Genomic DNA, 27,010 nt, shown 5'->3' on the forward strand with positions numbered 1-27,010 from the left:
CAATGAAAAATGGATCTCTACTTCCTTTTTGAATTAGACCCAAGTTGCTCACCAAGTAGCCTCGTCAGAATTTTATGCTAGGCTCCGACTCCTTAGCGTTATAACCTCTACCACCTTGCTGGAAGTTGCCTTCTTAACCCTTAAAATAGAGCCTCTATTTACAAAAGTGTCTGCCGTATGCGCGGCGTGACGGGAGTTAGAATCAGCGGAAAAAAGTTTTTAAAAAAATCAGAGCACGCTTAGTTTTTAAGATTGAGAGTTCGTTTTTGGCTCCTTTTTTTGTTATTGCCTGAAGTTTAGTATGCAACCATCAGAAATGAAAAAAAATATCATTATCATATATAAATATCGAAATATATGACCGCAAAAAAAAAAATTTTCATATATTATTTTATACAAATCGCGCTGTGAGCAAAACGGTTAAAGCTAATGAGTTATTTTATTTTCTTTGTATTGTACACTAAATTGCGATGATTTTGGTATATAACAAATTGTAAAACGATCAAAGCAACACAGAGAAAATATTATCACAAAATGATGCATGAATTCGTAATGCGCGGACATAAAAAAAGAGTTTTTTTCAAAAATTCACCATATAAATCCAAATATTGTGCTAGAGACTTCCCGTTTGTTGCAAAAAATGTTGCAAAATGAAGGTAATTGATTGAATATTACTAGATTGTAAGAGTTTTAGCTTACAATTGCAGTTTTCGACCATTTTGGTCGAGTTAAAATTGACCGAAGGTCGAATTTTTTCTATTTATCGTGATTTATATGAAAATATTTCAAAATTGATGAAAGCTACAACCATGAGTTATTTTTTGTTGTATTCTACATGAAATTGCACACATTTTCATGTATAAAACTTTATGTAACGGCTATTAGAAAAACGGTGCAAACATTACGACAAAGTGACGAAAGAATTTCTGAGATTTTCAGCCGAGTAACCACGCAGAGGTAAGGAAAAAGTTTATTTTTCAAAAATTCACCATAAATCGAAATATTTTGCTAGAGACTTCCAATTTGTTGCAAAATGAAGGTACATAATTGAATATTACTAGAATGTAAGAGTTTTAGCTTACAATTGCGTTTTTCGACCATTTCGGTCAGTCAAAGTTGACCGAAGGTTGAAATTTTGGCACTTATCGTGATTTATATGAAAATATTTCAAAACTGATAAAAGCTACAACCATGAGTTAATTTTGTTGTATTCTACATGAAATTGCGCACATTTTCATATATAAAACTTTATGTAACAACTAATATAAAATGGTGCAAACATTACGACAAAGTGACGAAAGAATTTCTGAGATGTTCGTTTAGATGACTTGTGCACGCCGGATGTAGGAAAAAAGGTTTTTTCAAAAATTCACCATAAATCGAAATATTGTGCTAGAGACTTCCAATTTGTTGCAAAATGAAGGTAAATGATTGAATATTACTAGAATGTAAGAATTTTAGCTTACAATTGCGTTTTTCGACCATTTCGGTCGAGTCAAAGTTGACCGAAGGTTGAAATTTCAGCACTTATCGTGATTTATATGAAAATATTTCAAAACTGATAAAAGCTACAACCATGAGTTAATTTTTGTTGTATTCTACATGAAATTGCGCACATTTTCACATATAAAACTTTATGTAACGACTAATATAAAATGGTGCAAACATTACGACAAAGTGACGAAAGAATTTCTGAGATGTTCGGCAGAGTTACCGCACGTGGACATAGGGAAAAAGTTTTTTCAAAAATTCACCATAAATCGAAATATTGTGCTAGAGACTTCCAATATGTTGCAAAATGAAGGTAAATGATTGAATATTACTAGAATTTAAGAGTTTTAGCTTACAATTGCATTTTTCTACCATTTCGGTCGAGTCAAAGTTGACCGAAGGTTGAAATTTTGGTACTTATCGTGATTAATGGGTTGTTTTTTGTTGTATTTTACATGAAATTGCGCACATTTTCATATATAAAACTTTATGTAAAGGTTAATATAAAACGGTGCAAAAATTACGACAAAATGACAAAAGAATTTCTGAAATTTTCGGCCAAGTTACCGCATATTCGTAAGGAAAAAGTTTTTTCAAAAATTCACCATAAATCGAAATATTGTGCTAGAGACTTCCAATTTGTTGCCAAATGAAGGTAAATGATTGAATATTACTAGAATGTAAGAGTTTTAGCTTACAATTGCATTTTTCGACCATTTCGGTCGAGTCAAAGTTGACCGAAGGTTGAAATTTTATGTAGTCAATGTACGGTACGTCCACTCGTCACCCAACAGACAATTTTAGTCGACTTACGATACGTCCAGTCGGCGTTTAAGGGTTAAGGCTTCCAGAACATCCCAGGATAATCTTTGCTATTGAGGCCAAAAGTCTTGTGAGAACACGAAGGAAAGTACTCTTTGACTTCCTAGAATGGCGCATAAAATTGCGAAGGGGAGTGTAGGAGAGCTCCATCAAATCACTCTCCAGTGTCACTGCATTGTTACATTCTAACCCCTTCTGTAAGGACCTGTTAGCGGAGAGTGTTGTGACTCAACTCAACAAGCATCCCCACCAACAAAATTGTACAGTGTACGCTCTTCTGGGAAAAGAGGAATTCAGGAAACAAAGAACCCAAAATTTCCCTTTACCCAACCCCGAAAAAGGCTCACTTTGATAAAAAATCATATAAACCTTCAGTCACCCCGAAAAGTTTTCCTCAAAAAACAGGTAGGTGGTCAGAAGGGACAATTCCCTGCAAAGGGACAACAGCAACTTCAAGGTCATCCTTTTTCACAAGGTCCAAAAACCATCTCATAGGGGGAAAAAGGAAAAACAACACCTGGAATGTCTATCAAAGGTGAAGGCAGAGGAGGAGGCAGATACCAAGAGGAATTATATTGGTTGGGGGTCAGCTTCAATGACATCACAGACAATGGAAGTTTTCCATGTGGGAAGTATGTGTCTTCAGTGTCCTCAAAAGGGACTCATCCAAAAGAAGAGTGATACTCAACCAATCAACATTGAACAAGCACATTGTTGGCCGAAAGTTTTGGATGATTACCATTGCCTAAGTACATTGAATCATTTCAAAAAGGGGCTTGGACAGTTTCTGTGGACCTGAAAGATGCACACTGGCACATCCCTATAGCCGTTCCCTTCCACCCCTTCCTAAGGTTCCGAATAGGGAAAGATACGTACAGATTGAAAGTCATGTCGTTTGGGATAAACATTGCCTAAAGAATATTTTTCAAAACTAGCAACGGTATTCGTTCGAGAACTCAAACAAAAAGATCTGGGGGCCCACAAGAAAAGAGTGCTTGAAAAACCTAAGAGCAATGGTCAACAGACTACAGTACAGTCAAAATGTTTTATTATAAATTTGAAAACATTCTGCCTCACGCCCAGCAGATACTTTCAGTGGCTGGGACTGTGTTGGGATACTCTTCACGGCCTGTTGTCATGGACACTAAAAAGGGCAAAAATATGCACATATTTATCATATCTTTCAAAGAAATATATGTTCAACACAGAAATGTACCATCAACATGCCATGGAACACATAAGACGGAAGGGTAATCCCTTCATAATCTACACAGATGGATCCAAAAATGAAGCTGGAGTGGGCTCATCAGCCTATTCAAGTGATAAAACTATCCAAATGGGCCTTCTTCTGATATCATCAGTATTTACAGCTGAATTAACAGCCATACAATTGGCTCTCAAGATTATAACAAAAAAAGGAATTCCTTCAACACTCATATTGAGCGACTCAAGAAGTGCAATTGAAGCAATAGGATCATTTAAATCAAATAATCACCTTGTCCAAAATATCCAACGGGAAATACATCAGTTAATTACAAACGGTCTTCAAATTCAAATTTGTTGGATCCCAGCCCATGTAGGCATTGAGGGTAATGAGAAAGCAGATAAAGCTGCTAAATTGGCTTGTACAATCCCCCCAACTACTACAAAAGCCCCCATATCAGACTGGCTAGCATCAGTTAAACCTTTAATTTATAGGGATTGGCAAAATGACTGGACAAATATACCCCCTCAAAACAAACTAAAACAAATTAAGAACGAAGTTAAAAAGTGGCATTCTTCTACCCAAAAGCAAAGAATTAATGAGGTTATTTTAACAAGACTCAGAATAGGACACTCCAGACTCACACATGGTTATCTGATGTCAACTCCACACACAAACCCAATAACTTGTGAAAGATGTAACATCCCAATAACAAGCAAACATATCTTGATTGACTGTCCCAGATGGCATCATGAAAGAAATACTTATTTACAAAATAAATCAATAAAGGATATTCTAGCAGAAGGTAATAACTTTTCAATTAATAATATCATTCTCTTCTTAAACAAAATTAAATTGATAAGTAAAAAGGGATTTTGACAAAGGAAAAATCTATTTCTGGGTGAAGACCTGTGTCACCCGGTGAAATATCCTTTTAGCACATATTTCTAGGTATAAGTATTGCTAAATATACCAGAGAAAAAGCTAAACACAATGCCAGGGTTACGACCCCTGGATCAAACGCCATTATATGGTGTCGGTATACACAAAGGGTGAGTGGTGCCACTGCCACAGGCCTCTGCCCTATAGAGCTCTCCAATGTCAAAACCCCGAAAAATGAGGAGCCGTTACATACCTCACCCTCTTCTCCCAGCCAACCACCACCTCAGCCGCCATCTTGTAAACATCCCAAGTTAGCACCCCCAAGCTTGGTATGCCACTCAGGGGGAAAGGAAATACAGGGATGGGTCATTGGTGACACAGGTCTTCCCAGAAATAGATTTTCCTTTGTCAAAATCCCTTTTCTGGGCTCGACCTGTGTCACCCGGTGAAATTATAACAGAAACAGCCATACAAAAGCTTGGTGGAGCCCTCTAAGAATTACCTTACTGGAGCTAAATAAAACTATAAGAAAATTACTGTTTTAATAACCCAAAGCATTAATAATAAAACACGATTAACAATATAGGGCACACAGACAAAATTAATTACACCAAGACGCTTAAGGCTAACAAAAAAGGGGTACAACAAAATATGCAAAACGGTCAGGAGTCAGGCTGTGAAGCAGGCCTGACCTAAAGGTAGAAGGCATGGTGAGTAAACGAGGCAGGCAGGCGAGAGAGGAATAAAGGACAGGATAAACTAAGGTTACATAAGCTAGTCTAGGGCAGGAGGAACAACACTTCCTGCAGCCACTGTGGAGTATTTAAGAGCCTCTAGAGATTTAAGATAGTGGCGTTTGAACACTGTTGGTGATTTCCAGCCCGTATACTTTTTAAGGTCATCAAATTTCATATTATGGAAATAATTAGTGGAGGTGGCCACTGCTCAAATATCATGTACCCTAGGTACTGAATCCGGGTTTGCTTGCTTTATGAAATACAGTATTTGTTGCCTGATGGCCTTTAAAGAAATGGTTCCTCCATTTTCTCTAACAAAAAGAAGGCCAGACATTATATTAGAAGTTCTATTCAAATAAGCTTTTAAAGTGTTAAGTGGGCATAAGAACAGATCCTGTGGAAGGGGGATAACCTTCCAAGGGGGCCATCTATTTTGTGGATCTTCATTCTTAGCTAGAAACTTGAGATCCGGAGACAACAGAACTTCTCCTGACGGGAGGAAATCAACATGGTTCGGTTCTCTAGAGAGAGCAGACAGTTCAGAAATTCTGGCATCTGAGGCTAGGCTAATTAAAAATAACGTTTTCCTTAACAGACTCGAGTATGAACACAGTTCATTGTCAGTGTCTGATGCTAATTTAAGTACGTCATTTAAGAACCAGGAAACCGTGTGGGGACGGGTTGCTGGTCTAAGACGAGCGCATGCTTTAGGAATTGACGAAAAATATGAGTCTGTAAGGTTAATGTGGAAGCCATGTAAAAATATTTTTCTTGAAGCAGATTTTGCTGTAGTAATAGTACTAGAGGCCAGTCGTTTCTCAAATAATGATCTGAAGAAAGAGATTGCAAGGTTCGTGGTCATTTCCTGAGTTTCAGATTCCCTCAGAAATAATGCTAACTTTTTAACTGCTGAGTCATATTGTCTGAGGGTAGATTCCCTCTTGTCTGAATCTCTGAACAGTGTATTAATAGGATCAGTATTAGCGTCTTTCTGAGCTGCAAACTTCATGAAGTCCATAAAGCTAGGGCATTCAGAATTCTTGAGGAAGCTGACACAGTCCGAGTTTGTACTATTTGTGTCAACCTTGGACTGGGGATTTGTATGTGCCGGAGTTTCAACTCTAGAAGAAGAGGAAACCAATTGCTCTTTGGCCAGTTGGGTGCCACAAGTGCTACTTGACCTTTGAATGATCTGAGTTTGTGTAAAACTTTCATCAATAGGTTTATTGGTGGAAACAGATAGATCCTTTGCCACCTGTTCCAGTCTATTGACATTGCATCTGTGGAGTGAGCTAGAGGGTCTAGATTGGGAGCAACGTAACACGGAAGCTTGTGGTTGCTCTCTGTGGCAAACAGGTCCACCTGGAGACCTGGTACCTGAAGACAAATCCACTCGAATGATGCTTTGTCCAATGACCATTCCGACTCCAGCGGAGTTGTCCTGGACAGTGAATCTGCAATGACATTCCGAACACCTGCCAGATGAGTAGCTGACAGGTGCCAACGATGTTTCCTTGCCAGAGAGAAAATTGCGATCATTACCTGATTGATCCGCCCGACTTGGAGCCCTCTGTTTATGCAATGCACAACTACTGCACTGTCCAGTACCAGTCTGATATGAATCTGCCTGGTTGGACATAGTCTCTTTAGAGTTAGAAATACTGCCATTGCTTCTAGAATGTTGATATGGAACTGGCAGAACATAGTTGACCATGTTACTTGAACTTTCTTGTGTTGGGAATATCCTCCCCACCCGCTCAAGGAAGCATCCGTATGGATCACTAATGATGGAGGGGGAAATTGGAGAGGCACTGACCTTGACAAACTCTTGACTGTTGACCATGGTCGAAGCCTCTTCCTCAACACCGGGCGGAATTAGAGACATTTTGTCTCTGTATCTGCTGTTGGCCTGTCTCCGCCATACTCTGTTTATATCCTTCAGTTTGGCTTTCAGCAGCAAATCTGTTACTGACGCGAACTGAAGAGAACCCAGGACTCTCTCCTGGGCAATGATTTGAGAGGCTTTTTGTTTTTGAGGAACTGCCTGGTAGCTTTGGCTATTTCCTCCTTTGGCTGGCGGAAGTGACAGTTTGTGTGTGTCCAGATCCCATTGGATTCCTAACCACTGAAACTGAGCCTCTGGAACTAGGCCGGGATTTCTTCCTGTTTATTTGAAAACCTAAGGACTCCAGGAAGCTGATCACTATGGATGTTGCTTTCCGACATTTCTTGGCGTTGGATGCCAAAATTATCCAATCGTCCAGGTATGCGGCTAACATAATCCCTTCAGGCCGTAGTTGTTGGACTACTGTTTCTGCCAGTTTGGTGAAAATACTGGGCGCTATGTTGAGCCCGAATGGCATGACTCTGAACGAGTATGCTTGTTTCCCTAGTCTGAATCCTAGGTAAGGAGAGAAGTTTCGCAATCGGGACGTGATAATAAGCGCCTGAAAGATCTATAGAGGTGGTGACGGCCCCACGGGAAGTAGGGTCCGCACTGCGTAGATTGTAAGCATGCGAAACTTGTCGCATTGAATGTATAAATTGAGACGAGACAAGTCTAGAATTACTCTTTGCTGGATTGAGTCTTTCTTCGGAACACTGAACAGCCGGCCTTGAAATTTCAGGTGTCTCTCTCTTTATTGCCCTCTTTTGGAGAAGGTCTTTTACAAAGTCCAGAAGGGCTTTGGATGGAGACTGATGGAACCTGACTGGCGGAGGAGGCCCTCTGCTCCAGCTCCATCCCAGACCCTTTGAAACTATGCTGTGGGCCCACGGACTGAATGTCCAACGGTCCCGCCCACCTGAGGAGACTCATTGAGCGGAAGAGGGCTTACTTCCTCTACCTCCTCGGCCTCCTCTTCCCCGTGAAAGAGGTCGTGATGCAGACGTACCTCTGAAGGCGGCTCTGGCTCTTCTTCCCCTCGCATGCCTGTTAAAGCCTCGAACGCCCCTTGGCTTTCAACGCGTTGAAAGCCGGGACGCCATTTAAGGTTGGCGGAGCAAGGGTTTGCTGAGCCGGCTGCGCCAGAACAAACTGTTGCTGAGGCTGGGCTTTGGAAGTTGAAGGCTGTCCGATCTGAGAGACCGGTACAGCTTGAAGCACAGTTCGGGTCTGAGCTTTTCTGTACCTCCTGAACCTTTTCCTATCCCTGGCTTGAGGTCCGGCGGACTCGGTGGCCTTCCTTTTAAAGGGGAGACCCCAGCGGGAGCGAAGGCTCTGATTCGCTCTGGTTGCCTCCGCCAGAACATTGTTGACCTCATCCTCCGGGAAGATGTCAGGACCCCAGGTAGAACACTTCATGAGTCTATTGGGCTTGTGTCTGATAGTGGCGTCCGCAAAGATGTGTTTCCGGCAGTTTAGTCTCGCCACTACAAAGTCATACAGGTCCGCTTGGAATGCCGCTAACAGGGATTTGGTCAGGACCTGGAATAGAGGTTCTTCAGCGTAAGTTACCGCCATCACCTCCGTAATAGTATTGGAATGCAGGGAGCGACTCAACCTATATCTAGCCTCGAACTCCACCTCCAGAAGGGCCTCCGGAATCTTGGGAAGCTGTTCACTAAAGAGAGTGGAGGCGCACTTGGGGTCGAGTTTGCCCACCGTGAACGTGGCCAGAGCTCCCAACCAAAATTCCAAATCTCCGGGGAAGACAAGAGAGGTGGGATCTGTCTCCCGGAGTTGAGGCAGCGGCTTACCCTCGATTCCCGCTTGACTAGTTAGCACTGCGATCTTAGTCGTGCAGGGGGTAGGGATGGAGTCACTTACCGAGAACATCATGAAAGTCCCCTTAAAGTGGGTAAGCTTGGTATTTTCGCACTCCCATTCAGTGAGAGCGCGCATCAAGGTGGATTGGGCTTGGTCCCTGGGGAAGATAACTGTCTCCTTCGGGACCTTGTCTGATCTGATCCAGGCTTCCTCTGTAAGCCTGGCATAGCCTGGGTAGGGAGGCACCAGGTCGGGTGGAAAGAACTCCAGTTCCTCCAACCGACGAGTTCCCAAGCCCTCGATGGTCAGGTATCATTGTGTAGAGGAGCATGAAGAGCCAGCCGCCACGGGTTTCCCTTATCAAAGGGGGCAGTCTGGAGGCATCCGAACAACGTAAGATTGCCCTGCTACTCCGGAGCGCATAAACCCGGAGAGCAAGCTTTCCTGGGTCTGCATCCTCTGTGCCAGTGACTGCACAGACTGACCAGAGGTCTGTAAGCTCGAAGCGAGCTGGAAGGAAAGGTCTTGAATCCTGGCCTCAACCTTCTTATCTAACTTCTGCATCAGAAGTTCCGCAAAGGCCTCAGGGTCAAAGATAGGCTGTGGGGGATTAGCCTTAGACGTCCTGGATCTCGACCCCTTGGGCGGGGGAGTAGCCTTACTAGTGGACGCCACTGGATTAAGAGCCAGTGACGACCTTGAGGGAGCTGAGGGATTAGACCTTTGAGGTCTAGAGGACTTAGGTAAGTCCTTCTTTTTCAAGGATTTCACCTTGGGGACAACAGACCTCGACCTGTCCTCAAGGATAGCTGATTTATGAAACCCTTGAAAGGAAGAAGAAGAAGAGGAAGAAGGAGAACCAAAAAGGGGACTACCAACATTCTCTCCCTCTGCCTCACTTACCACCTTACCTTCTACCTGGTGGTCCGGATCGACGCTCATTGGTTCGAGGTGGATATTGATGGCCACCACCTCTTCCGCCACCTCTCCACACAGGTTGTCTTCTTGGGAGGGTTGCGTCTCCTCCCGGATCCGTTCAATTATAGGGGCGGCTACTTCCGCCGGCACTGCAGCTGAGATCCGGGCTCCGGGGTAGAGGAGATTGCATATCTCCTCTGACAGGACGTACGGCTTGCCCGACGCAACATTCCTCCCAAACCCGCCGACCCAGACCTTCAGGGTCGACAGTGAAGAGTCACGGATAATACGGTCAGACTGAAAGAAACGGAAGGATTTACTGAAAATATTCTCCAACTACCGTATATGTCAATATAAGACATTAAAGGCAAAAGGAGACTAAAGGTTAGCGGTCTCTAAAGCTTACCGACTCATCCACCACTAGCTCGTACAGAGCGTAGCAAATCTCACAGCCATCCGGGTGCCAGACGACCAAGTCCCCAACGCGAACCGAGCAGCCGGAGTGTGAACGGCACACCTCATGGCCACAGGGTTGTTGGAGAACCGCTGTGCACCCAGGCTCCTGACAGCGTACCATCTGTAAGCGGAAAGACGATACATGAGTAACGTCGAGTTAAGGCCCGCCGGTAATAGGATACCTTAACTTAAATTATGGGTGATGGAACATGCTTATCATCAGGCAAAACCCTGCCGGAATTAAATCCGGCAGTATAGAATTAATACACGATACATGAGTAACGTCGAGTTAAGGCCCGCCGGAGTAGGTCCGGCGGTAATAGGATACCTTAACCATGCTTATCACGGTGAAGAATCCGGCAGCAGAAATAGATATAAGTTATGCTACGGAATGGTCAACTACTAATTATGTAAACATAAGTACTCTAAGATACGCTGGTGTTATGGTACTCCGCCCTGATTTGCCACGGAAATCTCGTTATGTCATACATTATGGTAACGGCGGAAGAGGCGGAGAGGAGTCTTCGCATATGGCTCAACTCTCAACGCGCAGGGCGGGAACCAGATAGTGGGAAACGCCAACTAACCGAATACCATACCCACCGGAGTGGTAACGTGTACGATAACAACGAGAGATCTGACTAACCTGGCGGAGACTGAACATAGCGAAAGTCATGATAGCATCCTGGGACTGTGTTCGATGCTCCAGCTAACACTGTGGAAAGCTTAACAAACGAAACACCGGCCGGTAAGGGGAAAAGTTAGCAGAGTGGCGGAAACCCGGCAAGCGGTGGCCAGACGGGTGGGTAACACCCTCTGAAAGCCGAAAGAAAACTCCCCACATGGTGCCGAACGTAAGCGATCGGCGTCCCTCACGTAGGAAGATGTCTAGTTCACTCGCCAAAAGCTAACTGATCAGGTAAAGAAGGATTAGGCTACATACACAAAATGATCTGTGCAACCTTCGATCCCAGTCCAACCTCCAAAACCAAAGCTTTTTGGCTTGGACAGGAAGGCCAGAATAGGCGCAACAGGGGGGTGGGGGCACTCAAAGCCTAGCCACACCCTCCAAAACCGACAGTCTGGTCAGGTGGAAGACTATGAATTGAGGAGACCCTTCACTATTCTAACCTCACCCTCCAAAAACCTCACGGCCTGGTCAGGTGGGCTAAAAAGGGGGGATGGGGGGAAGGGCAACTACCTCACTAGCCTAACCTCACCTTCCAAAAACGTGACAGCATGGTCTGGTGGGCCAAGAGAGAACGAGGAACTCCCTCAACAACCTAACATCTCCCTCCAAAACCTCAAAATGGCCTGGTCAGGAGAGCTAGGAAGCATAAGCATCGTGTAAAAGAGCCTATCCTGTCCAGCCTAACTCTCCGAAACCGATTACGGTACGGCCGAGTAGGCTAGGCTAGAAAATACCTAATCGAATAAAACTGCCTGACTTCAAGAGTACAGTACTAAGATAAAAAAGTTAACCAGACGATGTGTGAAATATAAAAAACATATATATACATAGAATTATATACTATAAATACATAAAAGACTCAGCGGCAGAGAAGGCCAAACAACCACCGATATACGGAAAGCGGAGGATACCCAAGATGGCCGACCCTGACGTCGAATCACATAAAACTAATCCAAGAATATACATGTCATCCAACATCGTACACATCAGAAATGATCATGAGCATAACAGTACCATCATGGAGAATGTACCAACTCGCTGGTAGAGGAAGGGGACCAGGGAAAAGGGAGAAATTATGATCAGAAAAGGGGAGGGGGAAAAACCTCCATCTCTAGCCTAGATCAGTCATGATATGGGCTCCCAACCTCCTACCAACGAAATGGTGATTTCTATATATATAAAACTCCAATTGAAGGAGTACGGATAAAAACTAGCAGCAACTTTATGCTAAAAACATGCGAAGACTGAGGGTCCAGCATGGCAGAGGCCGACGCAGCCACGTCCGGCTGCGTAGCGTTATTTACCTGGTAAACAATATATTAAAGGTCAAATAAGATGCCTCTGTAAGAAAAAACCAAAAGGAGATGGTACTCAACTTAGTTGGGAATTCAGGAAGAGATGACATGATGAATTAGTCAAAATCCAAAGAAACACAGCACCAAGGAAAGAACACGGTGTTGTCTGGAAGCGTGCTAAATTGGAATGTTTACAAGATGGCAGCTGAGGTGGTGGTTGGCTGGGAGAAGAGGGTGAGGTATGTAACGGCTCCTCACTTTTCGGGGTTTTGAGATTGGAGAGCTCTATAGGGCAGAGGCCTGTGGCAGTGTCACCACTCACCCTTTGTGTATACTGACACCATATAATGGCGTTCGATTCGGGGGTCGTAACCCTGGCATTGTGTTTAGGTTTTTTCTGGTATATTTAGCAATACTTATACCTAAAAATATGTGCTAAAAGGATATTTCACCGGGTGACACAGGTCGAGCCCAGAAATATAATCTTTCCCCTTTTTTCCCTCCATTTTTTTTCTTTCCCTCTTGAATTTTTTTTTTTTATTTATTTATTTATTTAACTACTTAATTTTTTATGTACTCTTTCCCCTTTTTTTTCTCGGCCCGAGAAGAACCCTAAAAGAGTTCAGAGGTCTGGTTAAACAAATCATTTATAACTAACGGCCTGTTGTCTCTCCCCATCATCTCAAAACAGAATAAGGCAAGTCCTCAAAAGGTTCCTTGCACAGCCCAGAGTTTCCAGATGGCAATCAGAACATATGATGGGCCTGCTGCAGTTCTCTTCAGTATTAGATCCAATACTTAGATTGCAACTAAAAATGTGAACAAATTCTGGCTATTGCATGCAAGGAAAAAGATGCGAGACAGACCTCATCAAAGGATTAAAAGAGTTGGGGAGATACTTCAGCCTTAGAATTGGAAGGAATCTCTGGTGAAACAGGTCACCTTGACTCCTCCATCTGTATGAGTGACAAACTCACAGATGCCTCGTTGACAGGTTGGGAGGATTGTCAGGTGGCAGGGAGGTGATCAGCTACTCAGGAATTGTTATATAAAGTTCCTGGAGCTGATGGCTGTCTTTTTGTCTCTCAAAAAACTCAAACCTCCAGAAGAGAGAAAACATAACCACAGTATCCTACATCAAGAGGTCTGGATCACATTCACCTCCTCTCAATATGGTAATGTTAGCCATCCTTCGGATGGCGAAAGCAAGGAAGTGGCACGTGTCTGCAGTTCACCTCACAGGGGGTCTCATTGTAATAGCAGACTCTCTATCAAGGAAAACGACAGCCTCAACAGAGTGGATGTTGGACAACCACTCTTTTCAAATAATAGCCAACATGCTTCCACAACCAGAAGTGGACCTGTTTGCCACACACTAGAATCACAAACTCCTAATGTATGTGTCTCCAAATCTGGACAGTTGAGCAACAGCAAGAGATGCCTTCCTTAAGACTGGAACAGTGGGAGGATGATAATTTTTCCTCCTTTGTCCCAGATTTCAAAGGTTTTGAGCAAACTTCTAACCTCCATAGGAATAGTGTACTTAATAGCCCCAAATTGGCCAAACAGGCATTGGTTCCTATTACCTCAACAACGGACAAAAGGATCAGTTCCACTGTCATCCCCTATTCTATCCCAGACAGTAGGAGGGAAAGTCTCTCCTTTCTAAGCCGAGACCTTCATGTGTAGATTTTTAAAAAATACCTATCGCGATAATTACTCACTCAACAGTGCTAGGTACCTAGTGCAAAAATTACGGACTTCTATCCAGCATTACCAGTCTGTATGGAAGATATGGTTAGATTATATCCATACTGAGAGCCCAGTTGAGATTTCTATTGAAATTTTATTTTTCTTATATACCCTTTTGAAGACAAATGCCTTGTGGTTACAACAGTCATGGCATACAAGGCTGCATTAACGGAACCCTTGCTTTATGGATTCGGGATTGACTCCAGTATAGAAATTTTCACTTCCCTTCTGCAGTCTTTTGCTCTACAAAGGCCCACTCCCGAAAGGCTTCCAATTGCTTGGTCCCTGAACAAGGTGCTTAGACTTCTATCAACCCCTCAATTCAGTGGACCCAATACAACCACAACGCACAGGCTACAAAAGGTGATCCTCTTGATTGCATTAGTATCAGGAGCTCGTACAGTATTAGTGAACTGGGCTGTCTTTGATAGAGACGATGCATCACGCAAATAGCTGACCATCAACTATTATTGTCCCCTGGCCCATCATTCCTGGCCAAGAATGTGGATCCTTTAAAAAGGAAATCCATTCTTATAAGAAAATTCAATTTAGCAGACAAGACATTACGTCCAGTTCAAGCACTTAAGGTTTACCTAGAAGTCACGGCAAATACCCCAGAAGGTCCTATTTCCTACATCCTAGCACAAACCAACCCCACTCCCTACAAAGACTGAGAATGTTTGTAGTGTTTTCTCATTAAAAAGGGAAATCCACACTTCCCATAGGTCACATGATGTTAGGAAAGTAAGTACGTCTTTGGCCTTCTTCAGAAATGTCTCTTTCAAAGAAGTCTCCAGATGTATAGGGTGGTCATCAGTTAAATCATTGCCACATGTTCGAACAAATTCGACTACACTGTGTATCAGTAGGTGGCATAGTTAGTCTTAACCCCAGGTGCTGCAGCAGAAAACCAGGGTCATACTGACAGTGAGTATGCTAACTATCGCTGGGAGATGGGTGACAGTGCTACAACAAAAACCCAGCATGCTTAGGTAAGCCACCGTAGAATTACATCCTAAAACGTAAGTTCGTGTACAGTTTCTTGTTCCTTGGTATCAAAACCTGAAAAGTATTTGGAACAAAGAATGGGACTTGAAATCTGTGGCTTGACCTTGGACCGGAAATGTTATTTCCTTTGGGGTGTTGGGATTAAAAACGAGAGCTTAAGCCTTTTTTTCGTCACCTGTCAATTTCTTTTGTAAACCTCCTTGAGGACGAAACAACCGACTACGCTATCAAAAACAGGTTTTGACGTAGGAAAAGCCTGTTTTTGGTAGTCGCTGTTGATTCCTCAAAACCCTCCCACTTCCCTGACGAAAAGGCATGGGATTTGGGCGAAGAGATCAACCTGCATCGACCAACAGAGAGTAATGGCTCCTTGGTCTTTTAACGGCCCGGTTGTAAACGAGGGCAGATGCGCATGCGCAATAGTCACTTCTCTTTCTTGCAGGGTTCTTTTGACTTTGGAAAAACTGGGTTCAGCTTCGCTGAAGATAAGGGAAAGTGCCCTCTTATCTTTGAGTCCATTATATACTCCATCATGTGTTATAATGTTAATCATTATGACACAATACCTGGCCAAAAGACCAACTAGAAGAGAATTCTTTGATATTAGTTTGGTCACCATGGAGCTCTGGTAGACCATGGAAGGTAACTCCTTGAGGACTCAACAGCGACTACCAAAAATAGGTTTTTCCTACGTCAAAACCTGTTTATTTAATCTTATTGATATTGCAAAATCCTTGAGAAACCCTGCAGAAGTGGTTATACTTAATTTTTCATGTAATTTATAAATTTTCATGCTTTTATGTATAAAATTGGTATGAAAAATCTGATTTTTTGTAGATAAATACAGTATGTATTGTCAATGTAATCTGATTATTTTTTGTACATAAATACAGTATGTATTGTCAATGTAAACATTCTCTCTCTCTCAGTACTTTAATATTTGCTTTGATAGATAAGTTGTATTTTTGTTTCTCTCTCTCTCTCTCTCTCTCTCTCTCTCTCTCTCTCTCTCTCTCTCTCTCTCTCTCTCTCTCTCTCTCTCTCTCATTGAGATAAGAGAGATTTTTATGCATATGTAACATAAATGATTATTTGTTTTGTATACTGTAGTTTTATAGATGAATGTGACGTTATTTTGTTGTTAATTTTTCATATTTTCCAAGTTATAATTACAATATTTATGCATTTCTATAGTAAATTATGAAAAATTTTAAAAGAATCCATATCGATTCCCAGTCTTCTCCAAAGCTTCAGAGGAGGGAGGGGGGGAGATAACCTAACTCTCAATTAACTTGACATATTCTGCGAAGGGTAGAAAATTTTGCCCACTCCATGGTCAGATATGTTGCCCACTTGATGATCAGATAAATACCCCTACAAAGGATGTAGAAATCTCTCTCTCTCTCTCCATAATAATTCATGAGTAGTTTTGAGAGATATTTAAGGTAAGGGCCACCCCCCGTTCTTTCTTTCTCTCTTGCCTTACACGAGGGGTTTTGGAACCTAATATTACTGTACTGTACTTATTATTACCTGTATTATTAAAGGTACAGTGTTGTTATTATTATTATTTAATCTTATTAATCTTAATATTAATATTTGAAAGTTAGGAAATTTTTATATCATAAAAAAGCTTATTTAGTCATGAAAATAACATCAAAATACACTACTTAATGAATATTTCTCAACGAAAAAGTCTGCAAATTGCCAAATTTTTCACAAATAATTTGGGGATAAGTTCCACAGAAAAATCTGCGAATCTGTGAATCAGCGAATTGCGAGAACGCAAATAGCAGGGGTTGACTGTGATAATTTTATAACAGTGCTGTTCTTGAGGGTCATTAGTATATGCCCTTTTATCTTAGTAGTTATCTTAGGCTAGTTAGGAGATATGGTATGCTACGTCCTCATTTGAGCTACAGTGTGAGAGAAAAAAGATTTGCGAATGTCAGCCAATGCCAGTTCTTGACCACCCAAACCTTGAGTTATGTGAAACCAATTGTTTGGCTGTAATAAATAATTGCCAAACTGAATAGTTTTTGTGAAAATTTTCCCATTATCATTAATATCATGGAACTTGTATCAGATTATACAAAGTTTTTCCTCCAGAACTACTCCACCGGCAGTGGCTTCTATTTTTTTTATAATTTTCAGTTACAACCTGTGGATTGGGTCTACTACAGATGCAAACTGTAACTGGCCCATTATACATTCCAACTGCAGTCTGGAAACGCTGGGCTGTGCAAGGAACCTTTTCAGGTCCTTCCTTATTCTGTTTTGAGTACGGTTCCAGCCTTTTGCTTAGAGCCTGTTGACTACCACTCTTAGGCTTCATGAGCACTCTTCCCTGGTGGCCTCCAGATTAACCAATTGTCTAGGTAGGCTACCAGTTGAATTACTTCTTTTTTGAACTCCCAGACAACTATTGTTGTTAATTTTGTAAAGATTCTTTGGGGAATGTTTAACCCAAAAGGGCATGACCTTGAATCTGTATGTTACCTTCCCTATCCGGAACCCTAATAAGGATCAGAAGGGAAAGGCAATAGGGACGTGTGTGTGTCTTTCAAATCTACAGGAATAGTCCAGGTCCCTTGCGGAACGACTGAACGTAATTGGGCAACAGTAGTCATCCGGAAACTGTGACAAACAATTAGTTTGTTCAATTTTGATATGTCAAAGATCACTCTCTGTTTGGCAGAATCCTTCTTGGATGAAAATGAAGAGACGTGCTTGGTGGTGAATATACAGTACACGTTTCTCAATGGCTCCCTTTAATAGGGCCTTCTGCACGTAATCTTCCAAAGACGTGTCTGGTTTTTTGGACAAGCCTCTTTAAAGGAGGATTAAAGATAAGACCATTTCCACTCTAGCCCACTGAAGATAATACTGTGTCCCCGGTTACTGGTGGGGGTTCTGTTCCCTGTTGAACGCTGCTAACTGAAAATTGCCGATACAGTAAAACCCCCATATTCGTGGGGGATGTGTTTCAGACCCCGCCCCCCTGCATGTGAATAGTTATAATCTGCGAATACTTAGAACTCCCCTCTCTAAAAATGCTTATAACTGTCTATCTTTAAAGTTCAAATACCAAATGTATACAGGCAGTCCCCGGTTTACGACGGGGGTTCCATTCTTAAGGCGCGTCGTAAGCCGAAAATCGTTGTAAACCTAAAAATCGTCGAAAATCGTTAAAAATCCTAAGAAAACCTGACTTTTAATGCTCTGGGTGTATTGAAAATGATGTAAACTGCATTTTTATTGAGTTCTTCATCAAAAAACCCTCCAAATTTTTATTATTCTGCCATTTTGGAGCCATATTTCTTCCGTCGGATCGGCGTACGACGCGTCGTAAACCGGGAAATAATTTCTGATGAATATATCTGAAAAGCGTCGTAAGCCGGACCCGTCGTAAACCGGGGACTGCCTGTACTGTACTTAAAGTATCATCCTACATCAAATATACCATAAATTATTATCCTATTACTGTATTAATCTTTGAAATTGTATTATTAATATTAGTACCCTTAAAAATATATACATACCACTGTTTTAGAGAGAGAGAGTTTATCTCTTTAATCTCTCGAGGAATGTTAATCAGTTTCTCTTTAAGCAACTTTAGCAACTAACAACAACAAAAATTTTTTTGTTTTTTTGTCTTCCAAAGATGTATTATCTTTACTACGCATTTTTAAAACACCATGAACACATGCACACACACACACAAACAGTGTGCATGTGTTAATACAAACTGGTTAAAGAGACTCAAATTAGAAATATCTTTTCCCGAGAGAGAGAGAGAGAGAGAGAGAGAGAGAGAGAGAGAGAGAGAGAGAGAGAGAGAGAGAGAGAGAGAGAAAAGGGCTGAACAAAGTATCTATTTATCTATCAATCTATTTATTTCTCATTCTACCCTTTGGAGAGAGAGAGAGAGAGAAAGAGAAACTGATTTGATCATGAGTGGCAACATCCACCCTGGTCAGAAATGTTGAGTGATTTGAGATATTTGACACGTTCACCCTCACCCCTGAGCTCCAAGATTCGGGAAAAGATCTCGGTTGAAATTTGTTTGTTTAAAATTTTTCATAACTTACTATAAAAATGTATAAATGTTGTAATTACAGTATATTATTGTTATTGTTATTATTATTATTATTACATCTTATTAATATTTGAAAGTCAGTACTTATTAGGTAATTCATTTATTTATCATACAAAACAAATAAACATACCATAAAAATTCTCTCATCCCAGTAAGAGAGAGAGAAAGAGAGTTATTTTATATATTATTTAATGTTATTTAAATCATATTAAACTTAATATTAATATTTCAAAATTAGTACTGTAAATCATTATTTTATGAAAAAAAAAAAATGTACCCTCTTAAAAATGCTTATACAACAGGGTTCACTTTAATGAGGTCCCAGTTTTTTACCATCTGCTTCTCTCTGTCTTTGAGTTACGTATTATTACATATTTAGTCTTACAGTATTATTATTATTATTATTTTTAGTATTTTTATTATTATTATTATTATTATTATTATTATTATTTAATCTTACTAATCTTAATAATACTTGAAAAATAGTAACTCATTTTTTTATCATAAAAAATGTATTTAGTCATGAAAATAACATTAAAATACACTAATTAGTGAATATTTCTTGACAAAAAAGTCTGCAAATTGCCGAGTTTTTTGTGAATAATTTATAGACATGTTCCACAGAAAATCCTGTGAATCAGTGAGTGCACGAATCATGAGAACACAAATACGAGGGGTTTACTGTAATAGCTAAACCGGTTATCAGTGCTGATAAACTGCTTACCAACACCAATAAACTGCTTACTGATGCCGATGAAATGCTTACTGACACCGATAAACCACTAGCCAAGTGCTGTAACATCGAAACGCTGTTAACCGATGCCACAGGTAAGCGGGGATTGCCTACTGTCCCCCTGAGGGGAGGACTTCCATTGCATGTGATGCTGTAGAAGCCGACCCCCAACCATACAATTCTTATTGGGTTCCACCTCTTCCTTTGCCTTTGATAAGCAGTCCAGGCATTGTTTTTCCTTTTCCCTGGTAAGAGTGTTTTTGGGTACTTTGAAAGGGATTTTTTCTGCTGTTGTCCCCTCTGTTTTTGAGAGAACCCTTTAGGGGTGACTAAAGACATATATGAAAGGATTGGAAAAAGAAAGGAATGTTGATAGCCTCACAGGAAAGGGAGGAGAGTTGGTTGATGTCATGCAGAGAAGGAAAATTATGATTCTATGTATACAAGAGTAAATGGAAAGGGAAAAGTTCAAGAAAGCTTGGAGAAGGATATAAAGTTTACTACACAGGGGAAGATACAAGGAGAAATGGGGTAGGAGTTATTCTCCCTCCAGATTTGCAGGAGAATGTTACAGAAGTCCAGCGTATCAGTGACAGGCTCATGGGCTTAAAGTTTGTGAAAGACAAGAGAGTATGGCATATCATTTTGGCATACGCCCCTCAACAAGGGTGTAGTGAAGAGGAGGAGGAGGAATTCAGAGGGAAATTTGAAGAATATATAGAAAGAGTTCCAAGAAGTGAACTATAAGTGTTATCTGGGGACATGAATGCCCATGTAGGTGAGAGTTCTGATGGCTTTGAAGGAATACATGGAGGACGAGGTTTTGGAAGAAAAACCAGGAAGGTGATAGATCGTTGGAATTACCAGAAGCTATGAATCTGGTGGTCTTGAATACACAGTTTGAGAAAACGAGAAGAAATCTGGTAACATACAAAAGTGGACAAAATGAATCTGTTGTAGCTCAACATAAACTGATAGTGGCAGATTTTAGGTTAAAAGCAATAAGGAAAAGACAAGCCCCAACCAGGAATAGGAGGATCAAAACTTGGAAGCTGAAGGGGGAGAAGGCAAGAGAGTTCAGAAGTAAAGTGGAAAGAGCCAGAGAAGAGAGATATGTAAATGGAATGTCAGAAGTGCCTGAAGAGATATGGGATGATATGAAAGAGATTGTGGTTCCAGCAGAAGCATAGGTGAGTGGGAGGACAAGTGGTAAGCAGCAAAAGGAAAAAGAAAAATGGTGGTGGAATCAAGAAATTCAAACAGCTGAGAGGGAAAAGAGTATAGCCAGATGAGGGTGGGAGGAAAACAACAACTACCAAGCAAGAGAGGAGTAGAGATGGACAAAGAGGGAAAGAAAGAGAAAGGTAGTGATTGCAAAGGGAGAAGCCAAGATAGAGTGGTATGAGATTATGGGAACACAAGAGGGAGAAAAGATAATCTACAGAATTGTAGAAGCGAGAAGAAATGAGAGGCATGATGTACGAGAGCTAGGAATTATTAAAGATGAAAACGGAAATATCTTAATTGAGGAAGAAGAGGTCAAGAGAAGATGGAAATAATATCTTTCACAACTATTAAACAATGAGAATGAGTGTGAAGAACTGGAAAATGTTCCTCCAGTAGAAGGACCAACAGCAAACATCAGAGTGAGTGAAGTCAAGAATGCTATAAAGAGAGGAAAAGTAAATAAAGCTGCAGGAAAGTCAGAGGTAACAGTAGAAATAATTAAAGCATTGGGAAATCTAGGCAGAGAGTGGGTGCACACACTATTGGAAAAGATCTGGGATGTAGAGGAAATGCCAAGGGACTGGAACAATAGTTAGATGATTAAAATGTATAAACAAAAAGTTGTGTTAAACTGTGGAAACTATTGGGGAATAAAGCTTTTGGAGCATGTATTCCAGATACTAGAAAGAACAGTAAAAGGAACGTTGAGAGAGTTGATAGATATACATGAGCAGCAGTTTGGGTTTATAAAATAAAAGAACACAGTGGATGCTATTTTTACAGTAAGACAAGCCCAAGAGAAGTATTTAGAAGGAAACAGTTAAGTTTACATGTTTTGTGGACCTTGAAAATGCGTATAACAGGGTGCCAAGAAGAGTAGTTTATTGGTGTTCGAAAAAGAGAGGAGTACCAGAGAAGTTGGTAAGGTTAGTGATGATGATGTATGAGGGGGCAAGAACCACTGTACAGACAAAATATGGGGAGACTGGGGCATTCCCTGAGGAGGTTGGCCTCCTTCAGGGATTAGCTCTGAGTCCATTCTTGTTCCTCATCATTATAGACACTTTGATATCAGAATTAAGGAACAACGAAGAACTGTGGGGACTGATGTTTGCTGATGATTTAGTCATTCCAGCAGACACAGAAGAACTGCAAAAAAGGTTTTTAGCATGGAAAGGAGCCCTAGAAAAGAAAAGATTGAAAATGAACATGGGAAGCTAATAATTAGTAGTAAAGAAGGACATGAAGAAGTAAACGTTGGTGGAAGATGGTACATAGCTAAAGCAGAACACTGAGTTTAACTACTTGGGATCAATAATAACAGAGGGAGGTACTGAGAAAACAGTGAGACAGAGAGTGAAAGAAGCATGGCAAAAATGGAGAGAAGTAAGCGGAGATGTTTTAGAAAAGAAAATGCCATTAAGACTCAAAATGAAGATTTACAAGACAGTTATCAGGCCCATGCTATTATATGGGGCAGAAACTTGGGCACTTAAGAGGAGCCTCGATGGCTCAGTCGGTTACAGCAGCAGCTTCGGACTTCGTAGAGGTCTGTGGCGCGGGTTCAAATCCGCAGCCGACTGATCAGAGAGGCAGACACTTTGCTATCCGTGTAGACATCCCGGGATTATATATGTAATCAACGGATAGGTTTGCTTAAAAAAGCAAATGGGTGTTACAGACTAAATACACACACAAAACAAAGCCACTACAACACCTTCAAAAAAACATAACAAACATCTCACACGTCTCGAACTCTCGCCCTACCCGCGCAATAACTTCTCGCTGCTGGGAAGAAATGGCGTTGGGTCGGGTATGATACATGAAACATACGCTACCGGGGTCTAAGCGATGTCAGGCAGGGCAGCCGATCGAGACTACAGGTCTACCCCAAAGCCAAATCAAAAGTCCTTCAAAAGAAGGCATCGTGCTTACCCCATACAAAAATGGGAAAAAAAAGCACGTTAAAAGAAGAAGAAGAAGAAACTTGGGCACTTAAGAGGAAAGAGGAGGGACTGTTGGAAAGCACTGAGATGAGGATTATGAGATGGATTGCTGGAATATCACTATTGGAAAGGAGGGAAAGTCAAGATATAAGAATGTGTAGTATATGTAATATAAAGGAGAAGGGTAGGGAAGCTCATCTGAGATACTGTGGCCATGTAATAAGAAGAGAGGAGGTGGAACCAATCAAGACAGCTAAGAACATGCCAGTGGTAGGGAGGAGAAGTGTGGGGCGTCAGCGGATCAGATGGATGGATGTTGTGAGGAGGGGTATGGGTGAGGTGGGATTGAGGGAAGAAAATGCAAGGAATAGAAACAGATGAAGAAAGTTGACTCGAGCGGCCGACCCTTCTATACTGTGGGACTAATAAGATTGAAAGATGAGGGAGACTTATATGACTCTGAGTCATAGCAAACTTTCTTTGGTTTGGGAAAAAAGGGAAATCTCAGGTTTTTTTGTTTCCTAGATTCTCTTTTTCCACGGAAAGCATAAATTGTACAAGTCTTTTGTCAGGCTCGTTCATTGAGTTGAACCACAACAGACTCATCAAAAGGGTCCTTACAGAAGGGGTTACTTTGGAAAGTGACATATTGGAGCTCTCCAATGTTTCCATCCGAACCTTTGTGCGACACTCTAGAAAATCATAGTGCTCCCCATAGGATCCGCTAAGTGATTTGGCCACAACAGCAAAAACTGTTCTGGAAGATTCTAGAAGCCTTTTGATGGCAACTTAAAACAAGGTAGTGGAGGTTATAATACTAAGGAGGTGGATCTTGGTGTGAAATTCAGCCAAGGCTGTCCTCTCTGAGATTTTTCTCATAGGGGTCCCAAACTGTTGAGTAGGTACATCCAGAGGGAGCTTTTTCCTTTCAAAAGGAAGGACAAGCATTGGCCATTCCTTAGTAGAATTATCAGAGACCACGATGATAGAGGAAAATGGATTTAGTTCTGCCATTGGCTCTCATTTCCCAGTTACTACAAAATTTTGAAAATCTGCCTTCACATGAGTAAGCATTTTAAAGGTGAAGGGACAGAAGCCTGGGGCTACCCAGTGAGCAATTTGGGTCTTATCCATGATAGCTGTAGAGCTCCATTTTCCATTAACCTGATAAAAGGGTTTCTTCTATAGCTTTCAATTCTATATGCATAGGTTGGATAACCGTTTCTTTCAGCGGTTTCTCAATTTAACAGTATTCTGTAAAACTAATTTGTTTATCTAGCCTAGGGTATAGGCTAGTACAAATAACTTTTAAAGCTACAGGCTACATAAGAATGTACTTTTAATGAAAAAATTTATCCAAAGGTGAATTTTTCATAAGCTTGGTACATAAATTAAGTACAATTTCAATGCCCGTTATATGAAAATGTCAAAAGTTTAATAATTACGCAGGCAAACAGACATCGTATACAATTTCAATAGAAGCCACTGTCGGTGGAGTAGTTCTGGAGGAAAAACTTTGTATAATCTGATACAAGTTCCCAGATATTAATGATACTGGGAAAATTTTCACAAAAACTATTCAGTTTGGCAATTATTTATTACAGCCAAACAATTGGTTTCACATAACTCAAGGTTTGGGTGGTCAAGAACCGGCTATGGCTGACATTCGCAAATCTTTTTTCTCTCACACTGTAGCTCAAATGAGGACGTAGCATACCATATCTCCTAACTAGCCTAAGATAACTACTAAGATAAAAGGGCATATACTAATGACCCTCAAGAACAGCACTGTTATAAAATTATCACAGTCAACCCCTGCTATTTGCATGCTCGCACTCATGGATTCACCGATTCGCAGATTTTTCTGTGGAACTTATCCCCAAATTATTTGTGAAAAATTTGGCAATTTGCAGACTTTTTCGTTGAGAAATATTCATTAATTAGTGTATTTTGATGTTATTTTCATGACTAAATAAGCTTTTTTATGATATAAAAATTTCTAACTTTTAAATATTAATATTAAGATTAATAAGATTAAATAATAATAATAACAACACTGTACCTTTAATAATACAGGTAATAATAAGTACAGTACAGTAATATTAGGTTCCAAAACCCTCGTGTAAGGCAAGAGAGAAAGAAAGAACGGGGGTGGCCCTTACCTTAAATATCTCTCAAAACTACTCATGAATTATTATGAGAGAGAGAGAGAGATTTCTACATCCTTTGTAGGGGTATTTATCTGATCATCAAGTGGGCAACATATCTGACCATGGAGTGGGCAAAATTTTCTACCCTTCGCAGAATATGTCAAGTTAATTGAGAGTTAGGTTATCTCCCCTCCCTCCCTCTGAAGCTTTGGAGAAGACTGGGAATCGATATGGATTCTTTTAAAATTTTTCATAATTTACTATAGAAATGCATAAATATTGTAATTATAACATGGAAAATATGAAAAAATTAACAACAAAATAACGTCACATTCATCTATAAAACTACAGTATACAAAACAAATAATCATTTATGTTACATATGCATAAAAAATCTCTCTTATCTCAATGAGAGAGAGAGAACAAAAATACAACTTATCTATCAAAGCAAATATTAAAGTACTGAGAAAGAGAGAATGTTTACATTGACAATACATGCTGTATTTATGTACAAAAAATAATCAGATTACATTGACAATACATACTGTATTTATCTAAAAAAAAATCAGATTTTTCATACCAATTTTATACATAAAAGCATGAAAATTTATAAATTACATGAAAAATTAAGCATAACCACTTCTGCAGGGTTTCTCAAGGATTTTGCATATCAATAAGATTAAATAAACAGGTTTTGACGTAGGAAAAACCTATTTTTGGTAGTCACTGTTGAGTCCTCAAGGAGTTACCTTCCATGGTCTACCAGAGCTCCATGGTGACCAAACTAATATCAAAGAATTCTCTTCTAGTTGGTCTTTTGGCCAGGTATTGTGTCGTAATGATTAACATTATAACACATGATGGAGTATATAATGGACTCAAAGATAAGAGGGCACTTTCCCTTATCTTCAGCGAAGCTGAACCCAGTTTTTCCAAAGTCAAAAGAACCCTGCAAGAAAGAGAAGTGACTATTGCGCATGCGCATCTGCCCTCGTTTACAACCGGGCCGTTAAAAGACCAAGGAGCCATTACTCTCTGTTGGTCGATGCAGGTTGATCTCTTCGCCCAAATCCCATGCCTTTTCGTCAGGGAAGTGGGAGGGTTTTGAGGAATCAACAGCGACTACCAAAAACAGGCTTTTCCTACGTCAAAACCTGTTTTTTGATAGCGTAGTCGCTGTTTCGTCCTCAAGGAGGTTTACAAAAGAAATTGACAGGTGACGAAAAAAAGGCTTAAGCTCTCGCTTTTTAATCCCAACACCCCAAAGGAAATAACATTTCCGGTCCAAGGTCAAGCCACAGATTTCAAGTCCCATTCTTTGTTCCAAATACTTTTCAGGTTTTGATACCAAGGAACAAGAAACTGTACACGAACTTACGTTTTAGGATGTAATTCTACGGTGGCTTACCTAAGCATGCTGGGTTTTTGTTGTAGTACTGTCACCCATCTCCCAGCGATAGTTAGCATACTCACTGTCAGTATGACCCCTGGTTTTCTGCTGCAGCACCTAGGGGTTAAGACTAACTATGCCACCTACTGATACACAGTGTAGTCGAATTTGTTCGAACATGTGGCAATGATTTAACTGATGACCACCCTATACATCTGGAGACTTCTTTGAAAGAGACATTTCTGAAGAAGGCCAAAGACATACTTACTTTCCTAACATCATGTGACCTATGGAAAGTGTGGATTTCCCTTTTTAATGAGAAAACACTACAAACATTCTCAGTCTTTGTAGGGAGTGGGGTTGGTTTGTGCTAGGATGTAGGAAAATAGGACCTTCTGGGGTGTTTGCCGTGACTTCTAGGTAAACCTTAAGTGCTTGAACTGGACGTAATGTCTTGTCTGCTAAATTGAATTTTCTTATAAGAATGGATTTCCTTTTTA

The 27,010-nt window shown here is 40.8% G+C and overlaps 1 protein-coding gene across 1 annotated transcript in view; it reads left to right on the forward strand.

The window, feature by feature from the left end:
• Nucleotides 1-27,010, forward strand: part of LOC136831345 (kinesin-like protein KIF14) — a 563,293-nt gene that overhangs the window by 147,326 nt on the left and 388,957 nt on the right.

Source organism: Macrobrachium rosenbergii, chromosome 48, assembly GCF_040412425.1.
Source record: "Macrobrachium rosenbergii isolate ZJJX-2024 chromosome 48, ASM4041242v1, whole genome shotgun sequence".
Classification (NCBI taxonomy): Eukaryota; Metazoa; Arthropoda; class Malacostraca; order Decapoda; family Palaemonidae; genus Macrobrachium; species Macrobrachium rosenbergii.